At 40.3% G+C, this 18,888-nt stretch overlaps 1 non-coding gene across 1 annotated transcript; it reads right to left on the bottom strand.

Annotated features, from left to right (window-relative positions):
• Nucleotides 1-15,141: 15,141 nt before the first annotated feature.
• On the bottom strand, nt 15,142-15,332 carry LOC123460004. The gene has a single exon (XR_006636726.1). It is a non-coding gene; the product is annotated as a U2 spliceosomal RNA (small nuclear RNA).
• Between the last annotated feature and the right edge of the window lie 3,556 nt (nt 15,333-18,888).

The raw sequence follows: 18,888 nt of genomic DNA on the forward strand, positions 1-18,888 counted from the left end.
AATCTGGCACAGCCATTGTGGAAATCAGTGTGGAGGTTCTTGAGACAGCTAAAAACAGATTTACTATATGATACAGCTATAGCACTCCTAGGCATATATCCTAATGACTTTTCTCACTCCCTTAGAGATACTTGCACAACCAAGTTCATTGTTGCTTTATTCACAATAGCTATGAAATGGAACCAGCCTAGATGTCCCTCATCAGGTAAATGGATAATAAAGATGTGGTACATTTACACAATGGAGTTCAGCAGTAAAGAAAAATGAAATTATATAATTTGCAAGGAAATGGATGGATCTGGAAAGGATTATGCCGAGTGTTTGGGGATATTCAGAATGTCATCATGGACAGAGGTAGAACTCAGATTCGACTCCTTTGGAAAAGGAGAAAGTAGCTTTCCCTCAAGCCCTTAACTGAGCCGTCAAACCACGTCCCTCCTCCCTTTACCAGGGAAAGGGCAGGCAGGACTCAAAGCTCATATTCATATTTATGGTTTTAGCATGTCGGGTCTCTAACTGTTCCCTTAACTATTTCTATCACTTTCTGTTTCTATTTTACTTTCTGGATCTATTATATTTATCTGTCCACCCCAACCCCCCTTCTTTTTCACTTACTTGTCTCCTGGAGTGAAAATGTCTATCTCCAGGTTGTTGCTCCAGAGAGAAGGGCATGGGTAGTGAGCTCCTTCCTCAAGGCTGCGAGGGCATAAACTGTCAGCTCTAGCTCACCCTGGGCTCTTTATGTGAAGGCAGAGCTGTATTTGCTGTCATAGCAGGGAACCTCCTTGTTTTCCTTTCTCTTGGGAGGTTTTGTCCTGCTTCTGTTTATATCTTCAAATATTTCAGTGGGAAAGATAGGGTCCCTTTTGTCATTATTGGTCTCAGAGACAAAAGAATTTAAAAATGGCCTCAGAAGGTAACTCAAGGACGAACGTATTGGCAACTGAGAGAGGGAACAACAGGCATTATTACAGCTTGTTACTGTAAAGTTGACAGCTGTTGTGAGGAGGGGGATGGATGAAAGGAAGAGAGAAAGCTATGCTCTCAGAGGCAGAGGTCTCAAGAACTAGTATGCTCATTAGTAGATCTCTGAGCAACTTCATGTGTGTGGGAGTTCATAGAGACTGAGAATGCTGACTGTCTGGGGAAGCAGCCTTAGTATTTCCAATGGAATCCAAGTGAGGAAGAGAGAGACAAGGAAAATTATGCTGTCTGAGTCAGCATGCAGAAAGTGTGCAGACTTTGCAGTGAGAGTCCATAAGCAAGTTCATTGAGCTTCTGGGGCATATAAGTGTATCTTACATCTCTACAAAGCTGTCCTTTCGATGGGCGTTGTGGTTCATGTGTGTAATGCTAGCACACTGGAGGCTGAGGAAGAAATCTGAAACCACGACCAACTTGGGCTACACAGTGTGACCTTATCTAAAAGAATAAATAAGAAAAAAAAAAAAGAAAAAAAGTTGTGTTTTAAAAAATATTATATTTGTCTAAATAGTAATCGGTGGATGCAGGTAGAGGCTTTTCTTTTTTTTTTTAAATTTTTTTATTATTTTTATTTTTATTTATTTGAGAGTGACAGACACAGAGAGAAAGACATAGAAGGAGAGAGAGAGAATGGGCGCGCCAGGGCTTCCAGCCTCTGCAAATGAACTCCAGACGCGTGCGCCCCCTTGTGCATCTGGCTAACGTGGGACCTGGGGAACTGAGCCTCGAACCGGGGTCCTTAGGCTTCACAGGCAAGCGCTTAACCGCTAAGCCATCTCTCCAGCCCAGGTAGAGGCTTTTCTATGTTATCTGCCTCTACTAGAAAGTGTCTTTGCACAGGAAGAAGAGATTGAGAGTCTTGTTACTAGAATGCTGGAGCTCATGCTGTTGTTATCACAGATGCCAACCAGCAGAAACTGGACATGAACCTTTAAGTTCTGCTTTATTCTGAGAAGGCAGCAGGTTTGCATCCAAGCAAATTGCTTTTACTCAGAGTTTCAGCCAGTAGGCTATACAGGGCAGACAAAGACACTCATTCTAGAGTACAAGCTTGCCCTTCTGGGCAGGTGGTTAGCTTCAGCCCCGAGCTTGTCCTAGTGCCAGTCTGTAATTCCACCTTTAGTACTATTTGTTTTTATTTTTCTGGACTTGCCTGCTTGATGCTTTAAATGTCCCCTCTGTCTGGGTTGGAAACCCTTTACCTAATATAGGGAAATTTTCTGCTCTGGTTTCATTGAAAATATGATCTATGCCTTTAGAGTGTAACTTGTCACCTTCCTTTATGTCCATGATTCTTAAATTTGGTCTTTTTAAAGTGTTCTGAAAATCTTGAAAGTCCTGCTCATACCTTGTTATTAACTTTTTCCATGTTGGGATGTTATAATTCTCCCATCTTGTTTTTCGGCTCAGGTTGATTGATTCTATAGTTAATTAAGGCTTTACACCCAGGTTTTGGTTTGACTTATACTTTCATTTCTAGTATTTCAGTTTGCTTTCTGTTCAATATTTCCATTTGTTTAGAAGTCTTCTTTCATTTGCTTTATAGCCTTACTTATTTCAATCAATGCTTTTTTGTGATGTCATAGGATTCATTCAGTGTTTATTTTCCTGTGTGATTTCGTTACACACATATATTATCATTAGTGCTAGTTACCTTCCTTGTTGCTATGAGAAAATTTTATGACAAAAGAAACTTAAGGAAGGAAGGGTTTATTTCAGCTTGCAGTTCCAGGTTACAGTCTATCATGGTTGTGGTGAGAGATTGAGTCAGCTGGTCACATTCAGCACAGTGAAGGAGGGGAGAGTGACAAATACTGTTGCTTAGCCAGTTCTCTCCTTTATTTATTTATTTTTTTAAAATATTTTTATTTACTTATTTATTTGAGAGTGACAGACACAGAGAGAAAGACAGATAGAGGGAGAGAGAGAGAATGGGTGCGCCAGGGCTTGCAGCCTCTGCAAACGAACTCCAGACGCGTGTGCCCCCTTGTGCATCTGGCTAACGTGGGACCTGGGGAACCGAGCCTCGAACCGGGGTCCTTAGGCTTCACAGGTGAGCGCTTAACCGCTAAGCCATCTCTCCAGCCCCAGTTCTCTCCTTTAAATGAAGTTTAGGACCCTGGCATACAGAATGGTGTGGCTTACACTTAATGTGTCTCTTCTTAGCTATTTTAACACTCAAGATGACCCCTGACAGGCATACAGGAGTTATTTCCCAGGTGATTGTGGGTCCAGTCTAGTTGACATTACGAACTGCTGTAACATTATTTTGAGTTCTTTACCTGGAATTTCTTCAAATCCAATCTCATTGGTGGCTATTACTGAATGGTTAATTGTTGGTTAAATCATGCTTCTTTGTTTTTTACTGTCATTGTACTTGACTTTTCATGTTACTCTTATTATGAGTACTAAGCTAATCTTACAGACAACATTGCATTGAAAAACCCAAGATGAAGGAATGAACAATCACACACAAGTGCCTATAGGAGGAGGGAAAAATTACAACCAAAAGTAGAACAAACATGAAAATTTATATAGTTCAAGAAAACACCAAAAATTCATAAAGCCTCCAGCTCAACAGGGATTAAATGACACTTTACAGTTATAACTCTAAACACCAATGGACTCAATGCCCCAGTTAAAAGGCATAGGCTTAAAAGCTGGATCAGAAAAATGGACCCTGGGGTTCCCTGAATGGACAGTGTGCAGGCAGGCACAGCAGTCTGGAGATGTGATTTATATCCACAATGAACTGTTGATCAGAGAGACCTACTAGATCTCCCAAACCAAACAAGACAAAGTTCTGCCAGAGCACTTGATTACCCACCAGAAGTTAATGGTAAGACTCTATTGCTGAAGACACCATATGCTATTGGCATGGACCATGGAGAGACCTAGTGGGAATCTAGAATAGAGAGCCAGTCCCCAGACAATTAACCCATATAGTGCTGGAAGGTGTTTCATGCACTACCAGGGGAAAGTGGCCAACATCTGTCCAAGTAACTCAAATTCTAAGTGACTCAGAAGCAAACAACCTAAGGTGATGCTTGCACAAGTGCAATAGTGGCGCACAGCCTTGGTGGGTAACCAACTACTCTTGGAGTGGCTAACAGATCCACTCTGGAAAATAAAACATAGCTGGAACTGGGAAACAAGTCAGAATCATATCCAGATAATGATTCTGCTTTCCATTGTCAAGCTCCCATTAATCTTGGGCTATAAGAGAGTCTATACCCTTTAAATTCTTTCTAAATTAATAATGGATATTCTATTTAACTGGTGCTGACCTCACTCTCCATTGGAGATTCCACTTGTCTTTTTTAGAATGGAACTGGACATGAGGAGATAAATGGCCAAATTCACTCCATCCATGCCCCATCTGAAGCCACAGAAGAGTTGGGAAAATGAGCAATGGTACTGCTTTCTTAGTGAATCTGATATCAGCATAAAGGTGAAGGAGATAGACACTGAGGACACTCAACACCTACCAAACCAGGGATCCAGAGACTCCTAAGAGCCCATCACTGAAGTAGACTTAAAATACTCTAAGCATGACTCTGGGAATTTTGCAGAAGAGGGCATGGAAAGATTGTTAAAGCCATAAGTGGGGCCGTTTTGCACAGAGATAATACCTCTCCCCTATAACTGATTGCTGATCTCATACTGTATTACCCACAACCCCCATGGGGTTGATGTGTATCCCCAGTGAGGAAGGTCTCTTCAGAAAAGGGGCAGGGAGGAGGGAAAGGATGGTACCAACAACATGTGTTGTTACATACTAAATATGTCCATATCTTAAAAAAGAAGAAAAATGGACCCATCCTTTTGCTGTCTACAGAAAACATACCTTACTAATAAAGAGATACCATCATAAGGTGAAAGGGTGGAAAAACATATTCCAAGAAAATGGAAATAAGAAACAAGTAGGGGTGGCTATACTGATATCAGACACAATAGACTTCAAAGTAAAACTCATCAGAAGAAATAAAGCAGTCTAATTTATACTTATCAAAGGAACAAGAGGATATTACAATCATATACTTATATGTGACAAACATAGGAGCACCAAACTTATAAAGCAAAATCTGTTAGACAATAAAGTAGAAATAACCCCCAACACAATTATAGCAGGAGACTTTAATACTTCACTATCATCATTAAACAGACCATTTAAGCAGAAAATTAGCTGAGAAATAAGGAAGTTAAACAATACCATAGATCATCTGGACTTAACAGACATCTGTAGACTATTCCACAGAATACATATTCTTAGCAGTTAATGGAACCTTTTCTAAAGTAGATCATATATTGGGGGCATAAAACATGCCTCAACAAATTCAGGAAAATTAACAATAATTCCATGTACCATATCAGATCACAATGCAGTAAAGCTAGAGTGTAACAACAAGGAAAACAACCAAAAATCCACCAACACCTGGAGGCTGAACAATTCAGTAATAAACAATGCATGGGTAATCAAAGAAATAAAAAAGGAAATAAAAAATCCTAGAGTTGAACAATAATGAAAATACAACATACTGAAACTTATGGGACACAATAAAGGCAGTCTTAAAAGAGGGGAATTAAAATAGTAGATGCCCATTACAAAAAAAAGAGTTCACAAGTCAAGAACTTAAATATCCAGTTGAAGGCACTGTAAAAACAAGAATGATCCAAACCTGATAGTACCAGACTTAATGAAATAATCAAGATCAGAGCAGAAATCAATAAGTTGTAAACCAAGAAAACAATGTTTAAAATTGATGAAACAAAGAGCTAGTTCTTAAAAAATAATATTGATAAACTCCTAGCCAATTTTATCAAAAGAACAAAAGAGAAAGCTGAAATCAGCAAGATCAGAAATGAAAAGGGAGATGTTACAGCAAACCTTAATGAGATTGGGAGAATCATCAGAAAATATTTCAAAGATCTATACGCCACAAAATTGGAAAATCTGGAAGAAATTGATGAATTCTTTAATTTATGCCACCTAAGCTAAACCTAGATGAGATGAATCACCTGAATAGAGACATAACATCAAATGAAATAGAAATTGTAATTAAAAGCCTGCAACAACAATAACAATAGTCCAGACCCAGATGTTTTTACTGCCGAATTCTACTAATAATGGAAGAACTAAAGCCAGTTTTTCTCAAAACATTTCACACAATTGAAATGGCGAGAATGCTCCCTGATTCCTTCTATGAAGCCAGCATTGCACTAATACCAAAATTAGAGATGCAACAAGGAAAGAGAATTACAGACCAATATTCCTGATGAACTTAGACACAAAAATTATTAATAAATTTCTTGGAAGCCAAATTTAAGAACATATTAAAAGTATCATCCACCTAGATCAAGTAGGTTTTATCCCAGGAATACAGGGTTATTTCAACATATGGAAATTGATAAACATAGCACATAAGCAGACTTAAATCAGGAACTGAATGATTATCCCAATAGATACTAAAAAGGCCTTTTAAAATTGAGATTTAACATCTGTTCATAATTTAAACACTGGGAAAAATAGTGATGGAGGGATCCTATCTCAACATAATAAAGCAATATACAATGAACCTAAATACTATATCATACTAAATGAGGAATAATTGAAAAATTTCCATTAAAGTCTGGAATTAGATAGGGGTGTTCATTCTCAACACTGCTTTTTAATGCAGTGCTTAAAGTCCTAGCTCAAGCTGCAAGACAAGAAAAATAAAAATAAAAGGTATACAATTTGGAACAGAAGAAATCAAAGTAGTCCTTATCAAAGATGGCATGATTCTATACATAAGAGAACCAAAAAACTCCAGCAAAAAATGTGTATATGTGATAAACACTTTCACCAAAGAGCCAGGCAGGATATAAAATCAATACACAAAAGTTAATAGTTTTCATACATATCAATGACAACAATTTGGAAAAAGAAATTAAACACAATGGAATCTCCCTAACCAAGGAAGTAAAAGATCTATAACACATTAAAACATTTAAGAAAGAACTGAAGGAAGATGTGAGAAGATGGAGAGACCTCCCATGCTCATGGATTGGAACAATTAATATTTCTGAAGTGACCATTCTACTAAAAACAATATATAGATCCTATACAATTTCAATAAAAATCCCAGCAACATTCTTAGCAGAGTTAGAAAGATCAGTCATATGGTAGCAACATAGGCCTTGCATAGCCAAAGATACACTTAGCAAAAGGAGCACCTCTAATGGTACGACCATACCTAATTTCAAGTTATACTATAAGTAATAGTAACAAAAACAGCATGGTACTGACACAAAAATCAATGGACTAGAATTGAAGATCCACATATGAGTTTGAGTAACTATAGCAACCTGACCTTCGACAAGGCTGCCAAAATGCTCCCTGGAGCAAAGACAACAGCTTCAGCAATTAATGCTAAAGAAACTGAATAGCCACATGTAAAAGATTAAATTTGGACCTCCTCCTCTCACCTTGCACAAAAATCAACTCAAAATAGATAAAGAACCTCAATATGGGATATGAAACTCTAAAATGACTAGAAGGAAAGGTAGAGAGAACACTCAAAGATATAGGTGTAGAGAAAGACTTCCTGAATAATTTTCCAGTACCTTAGGCAAATACTCAACAACTGGGACCTCATGAAATGTAAGAGCTATTGTACAGAAGAGCAAACCATCAACAAAATCAATAGACAACCTACTGAATGGGAGAAAATCTTCACTATCTATACCTCCAACAAAGATTTAATTTATGTAGAACTCAAAAAACTAAACCATAAAAATGAAACTCCCCACTCAAAGAATGGGGCCTAATTGAACAGTGATTTCTTAAAGGAAGAAATACAAATGACCATTAAACAACTAAAGAGATGTTCAACATCTCTACTCATTAGAAATATGCAAATTAAAATGACTAGGAGATTCCATCTCACTCCCGTCAGTATAGCAACCATTAAAAAATAAAATGATAGCACATGCTAGTGTGAGTGTGGGGAATGAGGAACCCTCATGCATTTCTGGTGAAGTACAAACTTGTACAGCTGCTATGGAAATCAGTATGGACTCTTCTTCAAATACTGAAAATAGAAATACTATTCAGTCTGGCTATACCTAAAGACTCTAGGATGTACTACAGAGACACACTGAACTGTTTCTATCAACACTGCTTTTACAATAGCCAGACATTGGAGTCATCCAGATGCCCATCATCAAATGAACGGTTAATGAAGATGTGTTACATATACATAATAGAATTCTACTCAGCAATAGTGAAAATCAACAAATTAAATTTGCAGGAATGGATTGACTTGGAAAAATTCATGCTAAGTGAGGTCACACAGGCCCCAAAAGACAAACACCATATGTTCTCTCTTGTATGCAGGTCCTAACTTGCATCAGCTTTAGTTAATTATGAGTTGTAATGTGTATCAACAGTATGCACATGGTAGTAGAATGAGGGTAGGTAAAAGGGAAACAGGGAGGGAGGAGAGTAAGGAGTACTCAACAATAAGTAGGTCAGCACAAAGGAGGGAAGGAAGGAAGGAAGGAAGGAAGAAACAAAGAAACAAAGAAAAAAGTGCAAAGGTCTCGGCTATAAGGGGAAGTGGGACCAGAGGGGAAATACACAAAACCAAGGGCAACATGAATCAAGTCAATTTCTATTGTTTCTACTTTGCCCACCCCAATAAGAGGGCTGGGGGTCCTGAACAGACGAACCCCACAGAATGTGGAGAAAGCATAACCCTAAAACCGTGGGCTTTGATTGGTAAATCCAAGGACTAGAATTGGTTTACCTCTCACAGTGAGTTGTTAGGGAGACACATGAGGTCCCCAAAATAATACAGGCCATTGCCAAAACACTTGGTTACCTGAAGAAGCTAAAAGATAAAAGAGCCTATTGCCTATGACCTGGTTGTTCAGCAGATTCTGCAAGTCCAGCATGTGACTCCTCAGCTCCCAGGACCACTGGTTGCACATGGTTTCCAGTTTGTTCATGGCCATGACTTCTGGGGTGTTCCTGAGACTGAAACTGAAATTCTCACTCACCAGGGCTCTCCACAAGTCATTCTCCTGGAATTTAAAATCTGATACCTTCATGATATGTTTCCAGGACTCCTGTTGGGCATTCAAAATAATTCTGCTTTTCAGTTCCTGGACACTGTGGCTGTAATGAGGATTGGGAGGTGCCATTGGGGGATTGCCATCCCAGAGGTGAGCAAAATAGTGGACCTGAGTATTGACATCAAACTTAATGACATCGCTGAAGCGGGTTACATCTGGGCACTCCTCCTGTTCAGCAGCTAATGCTGTCATTTCGTCTAGTCTCTGCTCTAGCCGCTGTCGGCCTTCCATAGTTTGGTCTTTAGCTGTAACGTCTCCCACATTCTGATGGACAAAGAGGCAACTGGGGGAGATTTTCACTTGTTTCATCCTCAACAAAGCTTGGACTGCTATTTGTAGGATATCTTGCATCTCTGAAGGATTCTCTCCCAAAATATTGATCAGAGTCAAGTTTCCAAGTCCAATGACAAAGGTTGCTAACTCATTGTCCCAATTCTGGGATTTGTTGTTGAGTTCTGGGGCGCGAAGTCCTTCTGTGTCCACCACCAGCACAAAGTCAAAGCCAAGCTCCTTTGTGAAGGTCTCCTCCACCTTCAGGAGCTGCATGTAGGCCCCTCTGGTACACCTGCCAGCACTGACAGTGAACTGCAGGCCAAAAAGGGCGTTCAGCAGGGTGGACTTCCCTGAGCTCTGCAGGCCAAGGACAGAGAGAACAAACAGCCTTTTGTCCCCGAGCTTCTCCGAGACCTTGTCAAAAACAGCTTCCACCCACTTCAGAGGCACATAGGAAGCATCCCCGTCCCTGAGTTCAATGGGGACACCAGATATCATCAGGGCTGCAGCAATTACAGGGAAGGAGAGGAACAAGGGATCTCCCTGAGAGGAAATTTCTTCACAGATCTGGGCAATTTCTCTGAGAATTTGTTGTATTTCTAGTGTAGAATTGCAGATCTCTTTGGAGCTGGCTTCTATCTGATTTTCCAGGAGTTTCAATGAGTCACATTCTTTAGGCTTCTGTTTCCCTCTTTTTCTTTTCTTTTTTTCTTTTTCTTTTTCTTTTTCTTTTTTTTTTTTTTGAGGTAGGGTCCCACTCTAGCTCAGAGCTGACCTGGAATTCACTCTGTAGTCTCAGAGTGGCCTTGAACTCAAGGCAATCCTCCTACCTCTGTCTCCTGAATGCTGGGATTAAAGGCATGAGCCACCACACCTGGCTTTGATAAGAAGGATTGATGCTGCTCAAACAAGTTTTCCAACTGTTCTGTGGTCAGGGTGTCCAAAAAGTCTCTGAGGCACTGCAAGATGTAGAGTTTGGAGTGAGTTTCTAAATCTTCTGGAAAGATTTCAAGGACAGAGTGCATTGAGTCATTGAGAGAAAGGCTTTTTGCAACTGCTGTGACCTTATTTTTCTTTTATCTCTCTCAATGTTATTCCTGTGTTGTTCAATGCTCTGATTCCCCTTTTCGCTCAGGTGATAGAGCTCTTTGTCCTTATATCAAAGGTGCCACAGTTGTCCCTGAAGGAGAAGTAAGTTTCCTTTATCTGAAAGAGTTCCAACTCTTATCAGTAGGGTCATAATGGTCTGGACCTTTGCCTTGGCTTCCTGGCAGTCACTCTGGTCTTCATCAACAAGGAATCCATGTTTGTGAGCAATCAAGGAACACTCCTCTAAGCTGAGAACAGCGTCAGATTGCTCTATCAGATGATTGATTGCAGATGTGAGCTCTGCTACTTCTGCCTCGTTTCTATTCCTCATGCCAATTCTCACCTTTCCTGTATTTTTATCCATGGTCTTTTCTTTGTCATCAAGCAAGCAGATAACAGATCATTCTCAGTGAACTTACCCAATCACAGAAAAAAAATCGACACATAGTCTCACTCATCTGCAACACCTAACCTGGATCTGCCCAAGATGCCTTACATACCCAGTAAGCACCTCATGGACTAGACAATAAGATGGATGGGAGGGCGAGGAGGGAATCAAAGGGTGGAAAACAGTAATCCGGACACAAACTGCAATGGTACCATAAAATTCTACTTCCTAAAAGACAGACCAAATGGCTGAACCTTCACTAGACCCTTACAGGAAACACCTGAACTACAAGACACTGGAGAGGGTAGGATCAAAACTGACCTAAATCTTCTACATCTTCCCTCCCTCCCTCTCCCCCTCTCCCCTCTATCTCTATCCTCTCTAACTCTTGTATATTAGTTATCTTTTTCCTCAATTTCTTAGTGGACACTGACCTGTAACCCCCAGTTCCAGCTTGGGCCTACCATCCACAATGAGCTTTTGATCAGAGAAACCTACAAGGTTTCCCAAAACAATGACAGACTTCTGTCAGAGTACTTGATGACCCACCAAAGGCCAGTGGTAAGACCCTATTGCTGAAGACTCCATACACAGCTGACGTGTAAAATGGAATGACATGGCCGGAAGCCAGGAGAGAGTCAGTCCCCAGACAGTCAGCGTGTCTAGTGCCAGAAGGCACTACATGGGCGACTGGGGGAAATGACCAAGATCTGTCCAAGCAACACATTGTTTAACCTAATTAGCAACAAATAACCGGATGTGATGCCCACACAAGTGCAATAGTGGTACACAGCCATGGTGAGGAATCAATTGCTCTTGATTTGGCTAACTGATCCACTCAGTGGTACTAGAATGTGTTGTGATGTTACCTTGCTCATCTCTGATTTTATTAATTTGTGTCTCTTCTCTCTTTCTTTTGGTCAGATTTGCTAAGGGTTTATCAATCTTGTTTTCCTTTCAAAGAACCAACTCTTTGTTTCATTAATTCTTTGGATTGTTCCTTTTGTTTCTATTTCATTGATTTCTACCCTAATCTTTATTATTTCTTCCCGTCTACTGATTTTTGGTTTGCCTTGTTCTTCTTTTTCCAAGGCTTTAAGGCAAAGCATTAGGTCGTTTACTTGTGACCTTTCTAATTTCTTACTATAGGCACTTAAGGCTATAAATTTTCCTCTTAGAACTGCCTTCATTGTGTCCCAGAGATTTTGGTATGTTGTGTTCTCATTATCATTTGACTCTATAAATTTTTTGATTTCCTTTTTGATTTCTTCATTGACCCAATCATCATTTAGCAGTGTATTGTTTAGTTTCCATGATTTTGTGTATGCTCTATAGCCTTTCTTGCTACTGATTTGTAGTTTAATTCTATTGTGGTCAGATAGAATGCAAGGAATTATTTCAATTTTCCTGAATTTGTTAAGATTTGCTTTGTGTCCTAGTATATGGTCTATTTTAGAGAATGTTCCATGTGCTGCTGAAAAGAATGTATATTCTGCAGCCTTTGGATGAAATGTCCTGTATATATCTGTTAAATCCATTCCTTCTATGACCCCATTTAGTCCAGATGCCTCTCTGTTTATTTTTTCCCCGGAAGACCTGTCAATTGATGAGAGTGGGGTGTTAAAGTCACCCACCACCACTGTGTTTGGTGTTATCTGTGACCTTAGTTCTAATAGTGTTTGTTTGATGAATTTGGGAGCCCCCATGTTAGGTGCATATATGTTTAGGATTGTAATGTCCTCCTGTTGGAGTGTGCCCTTAATCAATATAAAGTGACCTTCCTTACCTTTCTTGACTAACGTTGGACTAAAATCTACCCTGTCCAATATTAGGATAGCAACCCCTGCTTGTTTTCTAGGCCCATTTGCTTGAAACACCGTCTTCCAACCTTCACCCTAAGATAATTTCTATCCTTTGTAGAAAGGTGAGTTTCTTGGATACAACAAATTGTAGGATCCTGCTTTTTAACCCAGTCTGCGAATCTATGTCTTTTCGTTGGGGCATTGAGGCCATTGATATTAAGAGATATTATTGAAAGATGTGTATTTATGTTTGCCATTTTTTTTGTGTGTGTGTGGTTCTGGTTCTACCTGTGCTCTCTTTTGTTAAGTAGTATTTGAGTATTGAGTGTTTTTTCTAGGGTCCTTATATGTGTGCTTTTCTTTTCTTCAGCATGGAGGATTCTATCAAGTATTTTCTGTAGAGGTGGTTTTGTCTTCAAATACTCCTTTAACCTGCTTTTGTCATGGAATGTCCTTATTTCTCTGCCTATTTGAATGTATAACTTTGCAGGATAAAGTAACCTTGGTTGACAGTTGTTATCTTTCAGAAGTTGGAATATATCACCCCAAGCCCTTCTGGCTTTAAAAGTTTGTGTTGAATAATCTCCTGTAATCCTGATGGGCTTACTTTTGTAGGTAACTTGATTTTTCTCTCTAACTGCTTTCAATATTTTTTCTTTGGTGTGTGTATTTGGAAGTTTGATTATAATATGGCTAGGAGAGGTTCTTTCCAGGTTTTGTCTGGCTGGGGTTCTAAAGGCTTCCTGTATCTGTATTGGCACCTCTTTCCCAATTTGGGGGAAATTTTCTTCTATGATTTTGTTGAAGACACCTACTATGCCTTTTGAGTGAAATTCTTCTCCTTCTACTATGCCATGAATTCTAATATTTGATCTTTTCATAGTGTCCCGAATATCTTGAAATTCCCACTCATACTTTTCTATAAGTTTGTCTTTCTCTTTGTTGGCCTGTATTAGATCTGCCACCTGGTCTTCTAGCTTAGATATTCTGTCCTCTCCTTCATCCATTCTACTGGTGAGATTTTCTACAGAGTTTTTTATTTCATTAACTGTGTTCTTCATTGCTAGTAATTCTGTATGGTTTTTCTTTATTATTTCTATTTCCTTATTTATGTCTTGTATTGCCTTCTTTATTTCATGAAATTGGTGTCCTGCATCTTCTTTGATTCCTTTGATTTTCTCTTTGATTTCCTCTTTGACTCCTTTGATTTGTTCTCTGACTTCTTTGAACATATTTACAATCATTCTTTTGAAATCTGGGTCATTGGGCTGCTGTTCTGATTTCTGGAGCTGGGCACTGGCTTTTCCTGCGGGGCAAGCCAAGCCTGGCAACTGTCGCCCTGCAGATCAGCACCCCCACTGTAACTGCTGCTGCGAAAGCTGCCTCTGCTGGGTCTGTCAGCAGCTCAAGCTGCTGCTGCTGGGCCCACTGCTGCTGTTGCCTCTGCTGCTGCTGCTGCTGTAGCTGCCACTTCTGGAGCCACTTCTGTTGCTGAAGCTGCTGCTTCTGGGTCTTCTGTTGCTGGGGCCGCTGGTACTGGTTCCGGAGCTGCTGATGTTGCTGCCGAACTCTGCTCCTGCTTGGGGCCCGCTGTTGGCTCAAGTTGGTGTGGCCAGGTCCCGGGAAACTGCTCTGTTCACTGGAGCTGGGCTCAGGCAGTGGGGGAGGGGAGGGAGCCGCAGCTGCTCTGATTCTCTCGCTGCTCCACATGTTCTTCTACCTCGTGGTCTGCTCCTCTGTTGCTCACTGCCGCTCTCCCTTCATGTTTCCTGAGTTGCGGAGAGTGTCGGTGTGAGGGGAAGCTCCCGCACCTGGCTTTTCCTGCGGCTGGAGCCGAGCCTGGTGGCTTTCTGGTGCGTCCCACTGCTGCTGCGGTTGGCGGAGCTGCCGGGGCCACTTTTGCCAGCCTGTGCGGGCTCTGGATACTCTGGATCTCTCCTATTTCTCCGCTGCTGCTTCAATTTCCTATACACCTCACTTTTTAGTAAAAGTGTGTATTTTGCTGAGTTTTTTTGGTCTTTTTCCCCCCCAGGCTGCTTTGGCATGGTACCTACGCCGCCATCTTAACCAGAAGTCCCCTTTTTTCAATTCTTGATAGCTATTAATTTTATGTAGCACAGAAATTTTTATAAACATAAAACAATTTTATGTTTTTAACCATGACTTAAAATTGATAAAACTTAAGTAAGCTATCCCAACATATTTTAGCCTGAAAATTAGTTTTTTTGCTTCTTAAAGTTTGTAAACAGTTTAAAAACCTTTAACTTTAGGGATGGTGTTTAGGTTTAGCCTGAAAATTTCTCTCTCTCTCTCTCTCTCTTTTTATCCACACACCTTTATTTATATATTTTAACATTCTGATCTAAGTACCACTCAAAAGGCATTTTAAACAAATAATCATTGAAAAATTCCTTCCCAGTTCCTTTAATCAACTCATCTCACCCCATCATTAATTATCTTTCTTTCCTTTTTTTTTTTATTCCCCCAAGGGGGTCCACCATTCCTAGAGGTACTGCAATACCAGGTTGGTGCGTGGAGTGGATGGAGCAAGCTCCTATTCCAACTCCAACCTCCAAAAATTCATTTAATATAGTGTCCTGAGATAGCAGACATATCAGATATTAAACTGATAAAAACAGATACTACACTTGATCTTAGCCAAAAGGCTGAGAAGTGATTATCTTTCTTACAAGGCTATTAAAAAATTACACAAAATTGATTAATCCTTTTCCTAACAAGAAAGTAGTCTTAATACAATTTTATATCATTAATACCAATAACACACTTGGAAATGATTTTATTAGAAGTAACTAAGGCAAATTGTGTTGTTATCTTGAGGTAGGCTGGCTTAGAAGTCAGATCAGTTACCTCCTCCTTTTAGGTAACAGGATATTACAACCTTGTTTTAAAATATCTGACAAATTGTAAGTTACCTCTTTAGAGGAAGTATTGTTGTTTTTAATAATCCTCTATGTAAGGTGAAGTTGACCTAGAACAAATATCTGGCAAATTCACTCCTGCAAAAGACACTTAACTTTTCCTTTTTAATTTCTATGCTTAGGTCTTTGATTTCCTTGAAATGGTCCTCTAGAAGAGAAAGGGGTGTCACCTGCATCCCTCTCATCTCTTTAGTCACAAACAGTCACAAATACGACATGACAAGCAAGCACAATAAGCACACATAAGCACACACACACACATATAAAATTAAAAACTTTGCTTAAAGAACTTGAAGCAATCTCAATTCCTTGTGCTTTTAAAATATCTTTTACTATGGCAATTAGCTCCTTTTTACTCTTTGCTAAGTCTTTTTTCTTAACCCGTGTTCCTTGTGCCCTGAGAGAAGTTTTAAGCCCTTTAACAATTTATGCTTACTTAGGGTCTGTCCCAAAGGCAAGAGGAGAATTGGCAAGACCAGAGGGCAATGTTTCTGGTTGGAGAACTGGCATGGGGGATTCCCCAGTGGGCTTGATGTGAGCCTGACCACAACTTTAAGAACTGGCAGCCGCTCTAAGAGCATTTACTGGCTGTTACATAACCAGGTTGGTTGTAGGAATAGAGGCTAGATAGGAGGTCTTTGCCAATGCCCAAACAGGCTGTTGGGATTCACACAGGGAGCTAGGGGCCTTCAGCCCATGCCAGAGGGTAGCCCTGGCCAAGAGGCTTCAGTTGCCCTGTCGCTATGTTGCAATTCCATGCGATGGCGCCAACCAAAAGTAAAAAGAGGAAAAGAAGTGCAAAAAGAAATCCCATAGTTCTTGTGTCTTGCAAATCTGACTAAATTGTCTTTACTTAAATTGTTTGCTAAAATTCATTGCTTACCTTAAATGGATCAGTTTCACAGGTGGGCTTTCTGTGTCGATCATGGTGCAGGTCTGTATTACAGGTGAATTGCCTGTAGTGACCTCTATGCAGACCTTCACTCACCCCTCCGGTCGGGTGGCGGTCCAATGGCTGGGACGGCCGTCCACTTGAGCGAGGTTCAGGTCTTTCTTCGTACCTTGTGTCCCATGTTTGGGTACCACTTGCCCTGGCCAGCAGGGAGTTGAACAAGGACACGAGGGGAAATTAACCTGAATGAGAGAAGGCAAACAGACACAAGAAGGAGACCATGCCAGATGCTTGTCAAGGCCCCAGAGTCTTTAGTTTTTACACAGTGGTTATATAGGGGAAGGAAAAAGGGGGGGGGAATAAGCTGGCTGATGTGATTTAGGGCTTTGGAATTATCAGGAAACCTAGAAGGGATGTAATTAGGTGTTCATCTAATCTTGCCTCAATGGCTTACCATCCTGACTGCACCAGGCTTCACATCCTGACCATAAAGTGGCCTTTTTCAAAAGATAAGATTTTGTAAGCAATCTGCTGATCGATGTTCCAGAAGTACCTAACAGGAAGCTGGATGGACCAGCTTTCTGAGTAATAAGTCAGCTTATGAGCAGGCCCAGGCAAAATGGAGAGGCTTTTGCTCTATGGCTCCTGACTGTTAAGAGAAAGCTACTGAAATTTTTTGTTGTTGTTGTTATGAAAGCATATAGAAATAATCTCAGTGGACTTTCTTACTTTTCTTTTTAGCATCTGAACTTGTGTCAGTTTGATCTGTATTTGTCTTTTGCATTTTGGAGAAGGTGTTGACCATATGTATGTATTGAGTATACAGTGCGTTTTGATCATAATCTACTCCCATTACCTACTTTTGACTTTCCTTGCAGTCCCACTTCCACTTAAGCCGCTCTTCTTCCTAACTTGTCCCTCTTTCATTTTTTATGTGTCTCTTTTAATTATGGTTGCTTGCATGGGCACGTGTGCTGAACTATTTATCCAAATATGTAGTCCTACCTGTGACTATACCATTGCAGAAACTGGCTCCTGCTCACTAGTATCCCTTAACTGCCTGAACCCCTCTTCTCTCACCTGTGACTGAATGTTGGTTGCTCTGGTATTGGGTGGTTCTTGGGCAGGTTACAGCAGTCAACTGTGAGTTCCTGACTTCAGTGTTCGAGTTGTGGCTGGATGAGAGTGTTCTAGAAGCACTCCACCCCACCCTGTGGCTCTTACATTCTCTTCCCCGCCTCTTCTGCATCGTTTCCTGAGCCTTTTATGGAGTGATATAATTGTTTCATTTAGCATTGAGTATGCTGCATTGACTTATTCTCAACATTTGGATGAGTGGATCGGAGATGCAGTCTCTATTATCTGATACAGAACAAACAATAATCCCATACGAATAAAATGCTTGGTCTGAAGACCTAATAATCCACACCCAATTGTGTAGCATAAAAGGAAAATCTTCCTCTGCACTCTCAAGGAGCAGTAGAATGGGCTGACAAAAATTAAGTGATGTGAAGAATTACAAGTGTATTATCATGTGGAATTAGAAAACCAAGAATGATGATGGGAGGAAACTATATGTTTTGGTTTATGGTCTTGAGGGAAAGTTTCATGATGGCAAGGAAAAGCATGGCATGAGCAGAGGCTGGACATCACCTCTGCCACAGCAGGTATTGTAAGAGTGAGTCAAACTAAAGCTGGCAAGTGAGGGCTAATGAACTTTCAATGTCCACCCCCAGCAACACACCTCCTCCAAGGCTTCATCTCCCAAATTGTCATCAGCTGGGGAGCAAGCATTCACAGTACATGATTTTATGGGGGACATCTGATTTAAACTATCACACTGGGCACTTGCATTTCTAATATTGAGATCTCTCTTTTAATTTCATAGCCTACATTTTGGTTGAATTATCTGGTTTCTTGCTGCTTAGGTCTTTGAGTATTTTTTGTATATTTTCGATACTAACTCTTTGTTTGGTGTATAGCTGGCAAAGATGTTGTCCCACTTACTATGCTGTCTCTTGACTCAGTTGGTTGTTTCTTTGGCCATACAGTAGCTTTATATCTTCATGAGGCCCCATTTGCTGATTGTTTACCTTATTTCCTGGGCCTGGAGAATTTTGCTGGGAATAGTAATTTGTGTTGACAGCTTGTGCTCTCTTCATACTCCAAGTACATCTTCACAAGCCTTTCTGGCTTTTACAGTTTCCATTGAAAAGTCTGTTGTTATTCTGATGGGCCAGCCTTTTTATCTTTTATTTATTTATTTTTTATTAGTTTTTTACTCAATGAATACAGTCAAGTCAGTACCATTGTTAGCTTCCTCCCTGTCCTCCCCCCTGTGCAGGGACCGTCCTTGCTGAGGTATATGGGTCATGCTGATGGCTAACCCCACAATGGGCCTGC

Source organism: Jaculus jaculus, chromosome 3 (genome assembly GCF_020740685.1).
Source record: "Jaculus jaculus isolate mJacJac1 chromosome 3, mJacJac1.mat.Y.cur, whole genome shotgun sequence".
In the NCBI taxonomy this organism is placed as follows: Eukaryota; Metazoa; Chordata; class Mammalia; order Rodentia; family Dipodidae; genus Jaculus; species Jaculus jaculus.